This window comes from Balaenoptera acutorostrata, unplaced genomic scaffold, assembly GCF_949987535.1.
Source record: "Balaenoptera acutorostrata unplaced genomic scaffold, mBalAcu1.1 scaffold_941, whole genome shotgun sequence".
Classification (NCBI taxonomy): Eukaryota; Metazoa; Chordata; class Mammalia; order Artiodactyla; family Balaenopteridae; genus Balaenoptera; species Balaenoptera acutorostrata.
Genome location: NW_026646600.1, coordinates 65,449 through 82,370, shown reverse-complemented (window position 1 = coordinate 82,370; position 16,922 = coordinate 65,449). Strand labels below are relative to the sequence as shown.

Sequence of the window (16,922 nt, the reverse complement as noted above, 5' to 3'; positions counted from 1 at the left end):
ATTTGGGAATATTGATCCAAATATGTCAATAATTACTTTTAGTATCAGTAGTCTAAATATACCCATTAAGAGACAGAAATTGGCAGAGTGGGTCAAAAAATAAGATGCAACTATATGTTGCCTACAAGAAACCACTTTAAAAATAAAAACACATATAGATTAAAATAAGTGGAAGTTTGTACCTTTTGACCAACATCTCCCCATTTCCTCTACCCACCAGCCCCTGGCAACCACCAATACACTCTCTGTTTCTATGAATTCATCTTTTTGAGATTTCACACATCATACTGCATACCTTACACTTACACAATGTTATATGTCAGTTGTATCTCAATAAAGCTAGGGGTCCAGGGGGAAGCTAAGAAAATAAAATGAAATAAGAACTTCTTTGCATGCATTTAAAAAATAATAAAGTAAATGGATGGAGAAAAATACACCATGCCAAGATGAATCAAAAGAAGGCAAGAGAAGCTATATTAATTTCAGACAGAGAAGACTTCAAAGCAAGGAAAGTTGTCAGGTATAAAGTAGAATATCACATAATGATAAAGTGGTCAGTTCTCCAAGACCTATCAATCCTTACCATGTGTGCACCTAACAACACAGCATAAACTATATGAGGCAAAAATCAATAGAATTGCAGTAAGAAACATGAACCCATTATCATATTGGGAACTTCAACACCTCTCTATAAGAAAGTGATAGATCCTGTAGGTAGAACATCAGTAAAGACATAGCTTAACTCAACACCATCAATCAACTGGGTATAATTGACATCTATAGACTACTTCATCCAACAACAGGAACATTGTTGGATCAAAAGGAACATTCACTAAGATAGACCATATTTCAATTTCAAATTTCATAGGAGAATTGCTCTCAAGTCGGATGTACACTCAGTCCAGTTACCTATGACTGGGTGAGGCAGAAGAAGAAAGAAAGAAAAAACTAGACTCTGAGAAACGAAGCAATATCTAAACCATCCTAACAGAATACATATAGCTTAAAGCTTCTTGGTAACACAATTGAAAGCTCAACGTCCAGGGTCCAACTGATGCAACATGACAACCCTGGCAGGTGTCTCACTGTTCCATTTCTGTAATCCTGTGGTGACTTCCTCAGCCCGAAGTTTGGCTAAGGATACCCCTCATTTTAATTCTGAAGCTCATAGTTCTTAACATGATCCTACCTCAGACAACCATACACAAGGAATTGAGCCATTTTCCTTTCCAACTGTGGAAGCAAAAAGGGTCTCATTATGCCACATTTGGAGGAAAATACAGAGTTATCATTCACTTTTCCAAAAGCTACTACTATCCCATTTGTCTTCAGTAGATCCTTTGTACTTCCTACCTTTTAGCTCCCTAAAGGCGATCTGCTTTCTCAAGAGTGGTCGAGATAATATTTCTGTCAACTCTCTGGCAGGAGCAGGGATAAAAAAGGAATACATGTTGAATTATCAATATGGCACCCTGCTCAATATGTTTGAAACAGACCATTTTATGGCTCTGCCTACCAGATCCTTTGCCATTAAAGTAATAATAGTTTTCATTCCCAGCTCCTTCTACAGGTGACCATGAACACTGTGGATAGACCAAGACCCAGTGAGCCATTTCGCAAAAAAACACATTTTGAGGTTCAGGAAATAGACTCAAAGATTATGAAAAGGCCAAAGTTTAGGCTTTATTATGCTGATTTAGAATGGAGTTAAAGATGTCTAAAGAAACAGTTGATTTCTCACCTGAGAATGACAAAGTAAGAGAATATTGCAGAAATATCTGTGAAGTTCACAAAATTATTTGTGCCATCTGTTGGCAATTAATGTGATTCATTGAAGAGGTATAGTAATCCAGGGCCAAGTTCCATTTGCAGAAATGAACGTATTGTCCCACCAGTGGCATTCAGAACAGAGTATTATTAGTGGCAGTCTTAATCTGACCTAGACTGGAGGTTTGCTTGGAATCTTCTCAGTCATGAGATTATCTGTAAACCAAGAGCACCACTAGAAAAATGAAAAGTAAGTATAGGGTTGTGTAGCTTCCAAATCTCTATTGCAAACTTCCCCAAATCAATTTAGTCTTTTTTCATTGTAAGATACTTTCTGGTAAATGTCCAAGCTACCAATGATTACTGGGCTTGCTAGCAGGTGGCATATTATAAGCTAATCATGCAAGACGTTCCAGACATGCAAACTTATAAGCACTTACAAACATTTACTATCAAGCAAACACAAGAACAATCATGAGACCTCCTCATTCTCTGTCCTAGCAGACAGTGGCAAGCATCTTTCATGAAAGTTTCATTCCAAGGTAAATATAACAACATTTTGACAGCAAGTTCGGCTAACGTTGTAGTCAGATCAGGTACCAGAATCTTCTGTTAAGTGGAGAGACACAAGACCAAATGAGTTCTAGATTTATTTTGGGGTGCCACTCCAAAAGCTACTGGGTTGCCCAGATTCTTATGTCTAATTCCCAAAAGGGCAAAGGTGCCTGTATAAATATTTCTAATAAATCATGTGTTTGTTCATTACTCATTTCACCAAAGCAAATTTATTTCTTACATCTCTTATGCTAATTTTAACAAACTGCCTAGTGCAGTGATTCTCAAATTAAATATTCACAGAATCCACTGGGAGTCTTGTTAAAATGCAGACTCTGATCCATTATGTCTGGGTTGAGGGCCTGAGATTGTACATTCTAACAAGCTCGTAGGTGATGCATGTTATACTGGTCTCTGGACCACACTTTGAATAACAAGAGGCTAGTTCAGATTTAGATGGTGATATTGAAGTACCTGCTTGAGCCTCCTCTGTCATATGAACTTCTGATTAAGATCTTTAAAATGTTCACTAACTACCTCTGAGATATGAATTCTTTTTTTATTTTTAAATTTTATTTATTTTTAAAATGTATTTATTTTTATTTATTTATTATTTTTTGGCTGTGTTGGGTCTTCATTGCTGCGTGTGGGCTTTCTCTAGTTGCGGCGAGCATGGGCTGTTCTTCCTTGTGGTGCTCTGGCTTCTCATTGTGGTGACTTCTCTTATTGCAGAGCACAGTCTCTAGGTGCCCGGGCTTCAGTAGTTTCGGCATGTGGGCTCAGTAGTTGTGGTGCACAGGCTTAGTTCCTCCACGGCATGTGGGATCTTCCTGCACCAAGGCTCAAACCCGTGTCCCCTGCATTGGCAGTAGGATTCTTAACCACTGTGCCACCAGGGAAGCCCGAGATATGAATTTAAATAGGAAATATCAAGTGTTTCACACTTATTTTGGTGTAAAATTAATATTACTACATATGTACATATCACACAGCTTATAATGATGTATTCGCAAGTAAGGTAAGACAATATAATAGTCTACCCAAATAGAATGGGTACAAATAAAATGCCCATTTGGAAAAAAGGAGAGAGAGAAAGAGATAAAGAAAAAAGAGGAGTGCCACTAAACAGTGTAAGATTTTATGTAAGCTGTGCCTACGTGGCTCCCTTTTTTCATGGCAACCTGAGAATTTCCAATACAGAACAAAATAATTGATCATCTGCCTTCCAGCCCAAACATGACGTGCTAAAGCATTAGACTGTATTTTTTCCAGTGGGAAAGATAAGCCCATTGGATGATAGTTTGTAATGAGATTAATTTATTAATAGGCTTGCACCTAAAAACAATGTTTCTACTCATTGCTGCTGGAACCATGTATGAATTGACAATATTAAGCATCCATCAATATTAAGTACAATAGGCTCCCTTTATAACAATATGCAGTGTTTACACCATTTCCATCTAATCAAATTATATGAATCCTATCCCAACCAACTGAAAATATATATGTTTGTACAATATAATCTCTTAAAATATTATTGCTTTGTTTTGTTAATAAGAAAATATATTAAGATATATTTTCTGTCATTAGGCATGGAAAGACATGAAAAAGACATATATATATATGTTTATATATATCTGTTGATAGTTATGTTGTACCCTGATGATATCCTGAATGCAACTCAAAGTCTTCATTAAATGGTCTCAGATTAGTAATTTCCAAACAATTCAAGGCGTTGACTCTGATTCCAAGCAATTCAGAAAGCTTTGAATTTAGAATTTTTTTAATCACTTCATTCTCATCTCTGACTTAATCAGGTAGCTTATGATCAAGACAATTACTTAGATTAAATTCTAAAATAAAAGAAATTTAAACTGATCTCATATTAGTTGAGCACTTATACTAAAAACTGGGAAATAAATACAAATAATATATGAACATGAACCCTTAGAAACTCATAATCTGGAAAAAGACAGATATAAATAAATTTTAACTGATCATTGTATAAAGTGAATTAAATGCCATTATGAGGTAGTACCAGATGATGTAATATAAGGAATAACACAGGGTAAGAAATAATCAACTGTTTGGAGAAATAAGGAAAAACTTCAGAGTTGGTTCCATTTTCTGAGCCTTGAAAGAAGAACAAGGGGAACGCAGAAAGTTGAGAGGAAGGAGAACATTCTTGACAGAAATAAAACCCGTGAATAAGAAAGGCACAATATCGTAAATGTGGCAGAGTATGCAGAAATTGTCAAGGTTTGGCTAGTGATAGGAAACCAGAAAGCCAAATACTGCCACAGCTTAAAGAACCTAGTGCACAAAATTAAGGAATCTGGACTTCATCCAGAAAACAGAATTTACCTAAAGAAAGTTTTAAAGAAGGAAAATGATAGTGGGAAATGTGATTTTGAGAAAGGCAACTCTGTGATAATATGGAGATTCAATTAGTGGGAAAATAGACTGAAGACAAGGAGAGCAAGGATAAAGCAAATTCAATGGCTTGAATGGGACATTGTGAGGCTGATTCTGGATCAGATTTAGATGGCCATATTGGCATGGCAATGGACACAGATTCCAGATACCAGGAGACAGTCTTGACAGATATGAGTGCTTGGATATGAGGTTGAGAAACTCTTTGCATTTATATAAGGTAAGATATAGTTTTGATTGTTCAATTATGCCCTAATGTTTGACTTAAAGCCTGATACTTCCAACCTCATCCTTCCTTCTATCCTCCTTTTTGAACAAGTTGGGTTCTCTAGGTATTGGAATAGCGAGAAAACAAACTTGACAGATGAATCACACCACTGCAATCCCTACTATAGCCCACCTTGCACATCTGCCGTGTATGATATCTGAATTGTCCTAGGACTCACTTAAGTATCTTCATCTGTATCCTGCAAGAAAAGTTTTGAAGATGAAATGTAACTATCATTAATCCCCTTCTGCATCATTTAAGATTGTATTTGGCTGTGTGTAATTGCAACCTGAATACTGTGAATAAATCAAAGAAGGGTTCATAAAAAAAACACAGTGCTGCAGTTTTTCACAATTTCAGAGGGTCTCATACATATTGTATCCCTTAAAATTGTGGTCCAGTGGGTCTCACATGCAAAGGCTGCAATGTGAATGGAGCCCCTCGGGTGCAATGTGATGGTACTCAGAGTCAGGGCTGATAGAACTGCTTGGGTTCCATTTTCCTGCTCTGCCACCTCTGGCATATGCTTTACTCCTGAATGCAAGGTGATTTCTGCAGTTCCAGGGATTATGTCCACATTCAGGTCAGAAATAAAGCAGAGCGGAAATAATAGACAGAGACCTTCTCCTCTAAAGTCTTTGACTTTGGGCAGGGGTGGCCGGGAGAGACAACCCGTCCAGGAACATTTGCTTATTTATCTCACGACCAGAACTGATTTGCATTGCCTTCCATAGCTACAAAGGAGTCTGAGAAAATCAGTATAGAGTTGCCCAGAGAAAATCAAGATTGTTAGTAAAGAACCAGGGCATAAGGATATTAGATAGACAACAGGGTCCACTGTACCCAATAACCTGAAATCAGACACTGTCTGAAGAGACCACAGATGATTAGGACTTGAAAACATGAGCCCCACACCCAATCCAGAATGTCCTCTCTGGTTTATCATCTATCATCTTATATACTTTATATATTTATTTTATTTCTTACTTGAAAAGAAGTTTGATGTGTGCAGGAATTTCTGTCTCTTTGGTTATATTCTGTATTTCCCAATGCTTAGAACTGTGACTGGTACAAAGTAAGTACTTAATATTTGTTACATGAGTAAATGAATATTCATCCCAGCCAGGGACTCAATGGATCTGAGCTCTCCCTTGCAACGTGGAGGAAAGTGTGTAAGAGCGGAGCTCAATATGTGCTGCTGAGATGTCCATCTTTACATCCTTGTAAAAGTCGTTGAAACTTTAAAAAGAAACTTTCAAAAAACTGATCCATAAGCATGGCCTCACAGCTATCACTAGAGGATTCTGTAGTTTAAAAAAAAAATTAGAAGATGGAACTAAAAATAATATAAGTTCTCCTATAACCCATGGAGCTTAGAGCAATTCCCCAAGGCAGGACTCCAGCAAAAAGAAACAAGAATAGAAATTGCCACTAGGAGGAGCTACTGAGAGATCTTACTTTTCCAAATACGCCATTAGGAGGAGCAGATGCCCTCCAGCCAGGAAGACATCTTGATTTGGAGATTTCTGCAGTTCTGTGCTAAACCCAAGTGATTACTTTCACAAGAGGAGAACATTGACTCTGATTTTCTACTTTGCATGAATGAGAAAAGTCGAGGGATCAAGATTCATTATGTACTTTACCGAAATGAGACACTATCACTTTCCCACTAGCAAACTAAGTGATCTGCGAAGGTCTGTGAGGTCTTTTCCCCACAGAGGGGAAAGAATTAGAAACACAGAGTGAGGATTCCCTGAATAGAAAGATGCAAAAGACCAATGTGACACTTAGATTCATAGCACAGAAGGTCCAGGCGAGGAATTGTTAGGACAAGTGAACAATCAGTGTGCCAAGTCACTTACAGGTAGAGTATGAGATCTTGCTCCCTAAAGATTTACCAGGTGAAAATGCTGGAAATCAAAATCTTCAGTAATATGAATGAATAATCTATTAACTACCTCTCATAATGGGCTAGTAATTGCCTCACTTTTGGTCTGAAAATTGCCTTGAATTAAACTAACCAACTGCAAAGATGTGTTCCAAGGGTAAAACTATAAAAATTAAAATACGTGCTTTCCCATTATAAGTGAGTTGAATGAAATTGTTATATAGATACTCTGGGATTTCACTTGATTTGATGTTTTAGGGATTAAAAAGAATGCATTAGAAGAAATTCTGTGCTTGTTAAATTCCATTTAAAATGACTTTGCTGCTTAATTTTATTGGCCTATTAAGAAATTATCAGATAGTATTTTATAAAATCAGGGTATGCACCTCAAGTGCAATTAACATTTTCTCCACAGATAAACAAGATGCATATTTTCTGCTTCTAGGTTCTCAGAACTTGATAAAATAAAAGTAAAATTGTATACATAAAAATAGAGTTGTCGACATTGTAGATATTAAAAAGTGTGTATATATGTATGTAATATAGGTATTAAATATATATATTAGATAACATTGGAGACTTGGCATTTTGCAGTCTAAAAAATGCTAGACTCACAGAAAACCATGTTCAAATTCCTGAGATACCATTTTCTCACAGTGTGACCTTGTGTAATACATTGCATATTTCTAAAATCCAGTTTCCCGATCTATGAAATGAAGATCTGAATTCTTTTAACTAGTTAAATGATTTAGTGGGAAAACCAAGAAAATGTGCTTAGCATACTGCCTAGTAAGCAGCCACTTCTTGATAATTGTTTGTCAAATATGAAACAAATATAAAACTTGGGGCAAGTAAAACAAAGCCATCCTGACCAGCTTTTTCTATTTTGGGATATGAAACTCCTATGTATGAGATTTGATGGGCCATTGAAAACCTCCCACCTGGAACTATTTCTCCTCTTGGCCCTGTTAATGGCTTGGAAGATACCATGTCATACTTTCAGTTGAATTAAGGCAACCAAGCCACATTTTAAAATTCATATGTTCAGTATCTCCAATAGGCAGAATATTGGCCTCCATGTCCTAACCTGTAGATATGTTACCTTATATGGCAAAAGGGATTGTGCAGATGTGATGAAATTAAGGACCTTGAGATGGAGAAATTACTTTAGATTATCTTGGTAGGACCATTCTAATCCTTAATCAGAGAATTTGTCCTTAATCAGAGAATTTTTCCAGATCAGGTCAGAGAGATGAGACAAAAGATGGAGGAGGAGAGATACAAAGTATTTATTAAGTTCAACATGCCATTGCTAGCTTTGAAGATGGAGGTCAAATGCAGGCAGTGTCTACAAACTGGTAATGGCCTTCAGATGACAGCCAGTAAGAAAACAGGGATCTCAGTCCTGTAACCACAAGGAATTGAATTCTGCTAACAGTAGGAATGAATAAGAAACAGATAATACCCCTAGAGTCTCCGGAAAGGAGACTGTGCTTTTAGCCCAGTGAGACTCCTATCAGACTTCTGACCTATGGAATGCTAAGATAATAAATTTGTGTTGTTTAAGCTTTACATAGTTAGGAATTTGGCCTCACCCAAAGAGAAGTCTAGTCTTTGACCTCACTTATTAGGCAGTAATCTCTAGGTCTCTGGAATGTCCTGCCTGCTAAAAGTGTCTTTGTTTAACAACGTGATTTATTTGGATCACACAGCATGAGTTCCAACCTCTGAAGAAACTAGAGACTAAACATGTAAGCCTGACATCAGGGAGAGGTTGGAGACTTAGAGTCAGTCACCCAGGCAATGTGCTATTGAGCCTTAATAAAAACTCTGGACACTAAATGTTTGTGGGTGAGCTTCCCTGGCTGGCAATACTTTGTGTGTATTGTCACACATGGTGGCCTGGAAAAGTTAACACCATCCATGACTCAGTGAGACAGGAAGGCCAGAAGCCGTGTGTTCGGACCCCTCACAGACTCTGCTCTATGTGTCTCTTTCTTTGGTTAATTTTAACTTGTATCTTTTCCCCATAATAAGTCATTCAGTTAGTAGTGAGTTCTGTGAGTCATCCTAAAGAATTATCAAACCTGAGTGACCATGGGGACCCCCAAATTTGTAGCCAGCTGGTCTACAGTAAGTGACCCTGGGAACTTCTAAACTTGTGGCTGGTGTCTGAAGTGAGGGCAGTCTTGTGGAGACTGTTCCCTCAGACTTGGCAGTTGGGTTAACTCTGTGCAAGTTACTAAATTTTGTAGTAAGTTGTTTAAGCAGCAATAGAAAACTAATACAAAAACTAATAATCATAAAAAAGCTAAAACAAATAGCTCACCGGGAGTACCTCACCTTAAGAGGATGGACTTGGAATAGTAAATATCAATGGGAGGATGGGGCTGGAGAAGAGTAGAATAAAGCTGAGAGAACAAAGTGCCAGCCTGAGAGGAGAACCACAGAGGAGAAGTCCACACTGATGCCGAAAACTTGGCCTCTGTGCACCTATGCCAATCAAATCTCAGAGACAGAGTTTTGGGTGAAGTAGACAAGAATAGCTTTATTGCTTTGCCACATCAAGGGGAGCAGAGCAGTCTCCTTCCCTTGAAAACTGTGTTCCCCAACCTACTAGGATATGGTGAGGAGTTTTATAGCAATAGTTCAAGGATGAGGTTGCTCATAAGATTAGGGTGTGTGCAGGGCCTGCACTTCTTTAATCTGGTCTCAGGTAATCTGCTGAGTTTCTGTGGTTCTTATTCTGGCCTCAGGTGGACTTCTTGAAGAGCTTCTCTGGTTCTTTAATCTGGAATGAAGAATGCTGACATCTTCCATTTGTTGGGAGTTTTAGTTCTATAAAGAGCTTAGAAGATACTGTTACGTGTATCCCTTGAGGCAGAACCAGGACTCTGCTCCAAGGCTGCACTATTGTTTCTTGGCTGTTCCTCCCCTGTCTCTGCATCCCCTCCCTTCCCTGATTAGCAACAGTTTGAACCTGCCCTTTGGGACTCAGGGGAGGTCATGGAGGCTGGAGTCTTTTCACTATAAACAAGAAATGGGGGACATGGAAAGGCTTTCATGCCCAGGAGTCCCACAGTGTCCTGCTTGGTTTCAACACTGGGTAGGGGACAGTGCAGCAGAAGGAGTCATCCTAAGAATATTTAGTGAGGGAACAGAAAGGCTTAAGGGATACTGCCCAATTATATTAGCCATAAAGGAGTTTCTGCCAGCCAGCACAGAGAGTTTACTTCCCAGGCCCTGCTTTTCAAGTAGAGGTTTAAGAAGTCTCTCCTGGGTGCAATTACTGGTGAATAAATCTCAGTCCCAATACAGCAAAAGTAACCTGTGCAGCTTCTTTCAAGAAATTCATTTTAAAATGATTTGGTGGTAGGTAAGGGGTTCGTTTTTTGATGTATTGGCTTTCCTAGTATCCTCAGTTCGATTTATTATGCAGCCATCATAGGCCCCAGGATGCTTTTCTGTTGGCCTTGTGGCAGTCTTGGATAAATTCCAGTATGGCTTCTCTGAGTTTCTGTGGATTTAGATCCTCTAAAGAGTTACATTTCCATCTTATTGATTCATATGAAAATATTTCAAACAATCACATAAGAAAATGTTTCTTCCAAATTCCTCCTTGGCTGAGTTGAACATTTATACAGTGTACAAAGAGCAAAAGGTAAACTTCATGTACATTAGGAACAAGTTGCTTTCCAAGTAACTCAGCCAAAGAGGAAGGATTTCTTGGGTTCACTGGGAAGTGGCCCAGAGCTAATCACTTCAGCACTCCAGATATGGCAACCTTCCTTCTACCACCTCTTACTCATGACACATCCTGATGATTTCATAGCTCAGAAAAGATTCCAGCCCTTGAATGGAGAATCTTGCCATATCACTGTCAAGTTTTCTTTATGCCCCTACTTCTAAGGTGATTGACATCTGCTCACAAAAGCAGGCATCAATTATGAAAATCAGGATAAATACAATGCTGGTTATTACCTGAATCATACTAGACAAATTTAGAGGTAATAACTTAATCCAACTATACTCCAACAACCTCTAAAAAATAAAAAGGATATCTTTTAGGATTGGTGAAACCAAATCAAGTAAGACTTTGGGTTTTAGGCAGTCACATCATCCTCTTTTATGAAGTTTTATTGGCTCTTATGGAGACTATTCCTTGTATGTTATTTAAGACTTGTTTTCATCCGAATAAAAGGAGTGACAGGCAAACAGCACACTCTCAGCGTATCAAGTGGAAAGTGATAAAGTTACAGGAAAGAAGCAGCATTTGGATATTCCAATTTGCACTTGTGAATGTGGCAGTGGATTGGATGTCTAGGCTATTCAACCTCAAATTCAGTCCAGGCCTGCTTGGGCCACAAAGCAAACCTCAGCAAATTTAAGAAAATTGAAATCATATCAAGGATCTATTCTGACAAAAATGCTATGAGATTAGAAATAAATGACAAGAAAAAAACTGCATAAAGCACAACCATGTGGAGGCTGAACAATACTAAACAACCAATGGATCACTGAAGAAAACAAAGAAGAAATCAAAAAAATACCTGGAGACAAATTTAAATGAAAACATGTTGATCCAAAACCTATGGGACACAGCAAAAGCGTTCTAAGAGGGAAGTTTATAGTGATACAAGCTTACCTCAGGAAACAAGAAAAATATCAAATAAACAACCTAACCTTGCACTTAAAGCTACTAGAGAAAGAAGAACAAACAAAACCCAAAGTTAGTAGAAGAAATAATAAAGATCAGAGCAGAAATAAATGAAATAGAGACTAAAAAATTACTTTAGAAAAGATCAATGAAACTAAAAGCTGGTTCTTTGAAAAGATAAACAAAATTGATAAACCTTTAGCCAGATTCATAAAAAAAAAGAGGGCCCAAATCAATAAAATTAGAAATGAAAAGGGAGAAGAGAAGTTACAACCAGCACCACAGAAACACAAAGGATCATGAGAGACTACTACGAGCAACTATATGCCAATAAAGTTGACAACCTAGAAGAAATGGACAAATTCTTAGAAAGGTGCAATCTCCCAAGACTGACCCAGTAATAAACATGAATAGTCTAGGGCTGCTTTGGGAACAACTCTATGGCTTTGGAATTACCATCCATTATTACATGGTTATGCCAGAAGGGCACATGCTCTGAAACTGTTGTCAAAAAGAGAGTGATAGGTTTAACTCACTCAGTCTTTTTCATTTTCTCATTCTTCTGGGACTAAGGGAAGGGAAATACTGTAAAGAGGAATTTTGAAGGCAGTTGGCCCCTTCAGGCCAAATAGGAATCACTACTGACAAAGTATTAAATCTTAGTCAATACAGGATCCCCATGCATCAAATTGGGTCCTATGCTTTCCTCTAAAGGGAGGAGGTAAAAAATCATTGGCCAAAACAAGGTCCAATATGTCTGTTGGTTTCCTAAGACCACTAGTTTAGCAAGAGAATCTCCATACCCTTTTTAGAGCTGTTGACATTTCCATAAAAAGGTTCCTACAGAAAACAGCCAGATTCTCAACTTTCTCTAGAGATATGCAAGGGATTTTGTCTCTACAGGTCCTTACCTATTTCAACTCCAACATCCCACAAAAACTGACCTGTGTTGGGATGGCTTGTACGTGGTGAATTTCCGTCATTCCCCCTCCTATATCCACAATGATCATTGTTACTCAGTAGAGCACAACTGCTCTCAGAGCCCTTCTCAAAATAGTACTCTGTCTTTTTTCCCTCTCTTGAGATCCCAGAACAAAATAAAGGCCTGAGTGAGCAATTCACTCAATACATCGTGTTCTGTTTGAGCTATGGCTATCTAGACCACTTTGGGAGTCCTCCTGACTCTTTTTAAAAACAGTGGCTGTAAGAATTAATACAATTTCTAAATGGAGACTCACAAACTTTCCACAAGTGGTGTAGGCACTTGTCAGTATCAATTTCATATTTTACCAAAAGGATTTGATTAGATGTCATCTAAGAGTCAAGGACAACTATATTCTTCCTCTGTTGAGGATCAGAGGAGGCAGAGTGTGGAGGTGGTGATCTCACGTTTTATGCTTGTTGGGTCAAGTGTGCTAAGAAACCAGGTGAAGGAAAAAGCTACTGACTTATGGGTGAGAACCTGGACACTCTGACTCTCACTGTCTATGACAACTCACTCTGTCTCATCTCTTATATCCGCTCACTAAGGCTTTTATTCCTGCTTATAAAATGGCTCTCAAATTCATCCCTCTTTGCCCACTGCCTAATAACCCTTCTAACTAAGAGACTGTATCAACCTCTTATTTGGTTACTCTTAGCTCCAATTTCTATCATCCTCTGCTGTCCAGTCAACCATTTGAAGCACATTCAAATCCTCTGAAATGTGTCACCTTTTAATTTGTATGCAAACTCCTAAACCCAGCAAATAAGGTCCTCTAAATTCTGGCCTTCATCTCTCAGCTCTATTTCATGTTCTCATTCTAATTCTTATCTAAAGTTATTTACTACCCCTGTACACATTGTGCCCTTGGGACTTTCCCTCTGTTATTTCCTTTCCTAAAATTGCTCCCTTCTTTCTTCCTTTCTAACACCCAAATACTATGCTTGGATGCAGATCAAACTCTGGCTTGACCATGAAGTATTCCCTGATCCTCTGTCCTGGGACTGCTCACTCCTTCCCCTGTGCTCTCTTAGCAAATCAGACTGCATTTTTCATATAGTCTTGATCACACTCTCCTTTATTTTATCATTCACTAGCTTGTGAACTCAGAGAATATAAAATTATTATCTGATATAACTCAAGATCTGTCATTGCATGCGTACAAGACTGGCACATGATACAAATACAATAAATATTGCATAATTCACCCTGATGTTCTAGCTTTCCCATTTTACTACCTGTGCGTTTATTTACAGAGGTGTTATGGTGAGGCGGTGAAGAATTCAGCCTTTGGGAGCCAAACTATCTGGATTTGAATCTTGGCTCTGTCCCCTAATATCTGTGTGATCTTAGGGAAGTTACTCCATGAGGATAATAAAGACCTCACATGGTCATCACAAGAATTAGATGAGCTGATATGAGTAAAACATTTAGAACAGTGCCTGGTACACTGTTCGATATTCAATAAAGATCACAAGTTCACTTAGCTAAACTCTCCCTCAAGCCTGTGATCACTGACTAACAAAGGGCAGGGTGGCATGTTGTGCAGAGCTTTTGTTCAGAATGAGTCCTGGAGTGAAAGGGTCTGGACCAGAAAAGATCTAGCAGATTCTGCAGTCCTGGAAAACAATGAGCCAGGAGGACAGAGTCCACTAAGACAGAAAGGAGTAGGCAGGTCCGAATGAGCAGAAACCAGAGACCAGGAGGTCAGAGTCTGCAAGGGTGGCTCCATGAACAGCTCGGAAAGTGCCTAGTCCTAGGGCAGAGGTGGCTTGCTGTCTGCTCCACATTTGCTTTCCCTTCCAGGAGCAGGCAGACCTGGAAACTCAGGCAAATAACAGAGTTAGAGAAGACCAAAGGCCTTCATCTGGCCGCAGCCCTGTGGAGGCAAACACAAAGATCCACCCCATCTCATGCAGATATAACCAGAAGATATGCAGTTCACACATCCCCTGGGTTAATTCCTTTACAGACAAATCAGTGACCATCTCAATCTACATTAGGTTAATCCTTTTTTTAACCTCCAAAATTATAGGCCATCACTCTAGACAAGGTATGAGCTGTGAGAATGCAATACAAAATGGCAATCTATGGCAATCCACATCCTTTAGTGCCTAACTCATTTTCTCCTCATAAAACATTCATAGCATTTAAAATTATTACTTTATGCCTGAGTCATAATATTGTTAAAGCTTATAAAAATCATTCCAGTGTTAATTCCCCTGACTCAGCTTTCTTAAATATTCTTCTTCCTCAGAAGTTGTATAGAATTTAACCAGAAAAGGTTGTTTTATTTTTTAACCAACTGAAGTAATCAGAAAACAGATGAAGTAAGGAAAATAAAATAACTGCTAAGTCAATGCAGGATTTGGAGTTGGCATCTATGAGCTTTGCTCACTCACTACTTTGCTATAAAATGACCATTTGACCTGGCCCTTTGCCCCACCAGACATCCTTACCATCTACCACAGGCTGAGCCGTGCCATATGCCACCAAATGAAATTATCATTTTTATTATTCTTTCTCATCACCAAGAATGACCAATCAATCCAGAACGAGCAAAAGTCATGTTAAAGGCAACGCCGATATAACATATCAAAGCAAAAGCATTTCAGCTTTATTCAGAGTCCATTTATCTCTCAAAGGAGCTGCTTCAGGTGCTAGGCAGCTCAGCGATGTATGGAACAGTCAGGAACCCATACCCACAACCACCGGCCATGCCACCTACAAAGAGGAGTTGGAGCCTGAGCAGTGGGAGGCCCATGAGAACATGGAGCCAACAGGAGCTGGGCCAGAACTTCAGGGGCTGCAGGAGGCACAGAGGCAGGGCATGGATGATCATTATTCTGAGAATACAGTCTATAAACCCCTCATGATTCTCAGAAAAGACCATGACTTGAAAAGAATTAAGTCATCATCCCAGAGATCAAAGAGACATCTTCCCAGAGGATGGTCCTGGAATAGAATTTTAATGATTTAAAGGGAGCCCTTAGGAAGCTGCAGTTTGAGCGGTTGGTCTTTTGCAAGAAGTGGACACCAATGAACAGAGTAGTAAGCCACTAGATGATTCCAGAAGTCAAAGAGCATGGAACTAACCCTATAGAGGACAGTCTAAGAAAGGGAGACTGCCGTTCTTGGTGGTGTATAAGAGCAGAGTGAGAAACTGCAGAGCTTTACCAAAAAAGCCTCACACATTCAGTTGGACAGACTACCAGAAGTGCCTTTACTGGATGATGTACCATGGCTAGCTTCCTAGTTGAATGAGTTGGTTCTTAACATAGTGAAAAACTATATTTTAAACCATGGAACTGCAGCATCTCACCCACCAGTGCAGATCCAAGAAAAAAATAGAAAACCCTGGTGGCATGATAGTACAATGATGTAAGGTGGATGATGAGTTTAGTGCCCAAGATGACAGGCTCCAGTCCCATAAATGTACTTCAAATCATTTTGAGGATGTATATGCAGCGCTGAAATGAACTTCATAGCATTGCTCTTAGAACCCAATTATCACTTCTGGTGGAGGAGATGGCTTCCAGGAATGGAGTCCTTGAAACATCCCCCAAATAGGTCATCCCACATTGGTGCCTCATGAGTGGAAAGATGGCCTTGAAGGGCACTGTCTAAGCTATAGAAGAAGTAGAACACTCCAGAAAGATTCTGAATCCAACTCCAGCACCCCAAATTATTTCTGTGGACAGACATTAACATTTGGAGTTGAAACTGAGAGACAATTGGATGGGAGAAACATTATAGGAGTGTGGGCAGATCACAGAATGAATAAGAGTCTCTTCAGAAGCATCAGACAGTGTGCATTAGTACAAACAGTGCCATTTTTGAAAATGGAAAAGAAATGACTAATCAGTTACCTGCAGTTACTCCTGGGAAAGGTGGCTGATAAAACTGTCACATTTGACATTGAAACTGTGACTCTAGGAACCACCAATAATAGCAAAGGCAGAAACTTCAAGCTTCAAATAATTATTAACTTGAACAACAGAGAAGTGTTTGTTGACTGCTTATTTCATTCATCATTCAGATCTCTTTATGTTGGATGTTAATTTTTCCATCCTGAATGGAAAGCGCTAGTGTTTTAGATTCTTGGATGACTAGCTTTGGTCTGCCGGGTTTTAGGGCAGCTGTTCTTAACATGGTTTAGTTGTAATTGATAAAAATAGTAGGATTCAGTCTCTTGAGCTATTGGAAATGGAAAATACTGGATTCATTTTGGAATATTTTAGCAATAAGATACTTAAATGTTGTAGACAAAACCATAATGCAGTCAATTTTATTTTTAGCATAGTGTTCATTAAAATATCATATCACAATAAAAATTGAATTGACCTTAAAAGTACCCATGTATAAAAAGCAC

At 38.7% G+C, this 16,922-nt stretch overlaps 1 pseudogene; it reads left to right on the top strand.

Annotated features, from left to right (window-relative positions):
• Positions 1-15,086: 15,086 nt before the first annotated feature.
• On the top strand, positions 15,087-16,647 carry LOC103015554 (cytokine receptor-like factor 3; annotated as a pseudogene).
• Positions 16,648-16,922: the final 275 nt, after the last annotated feature.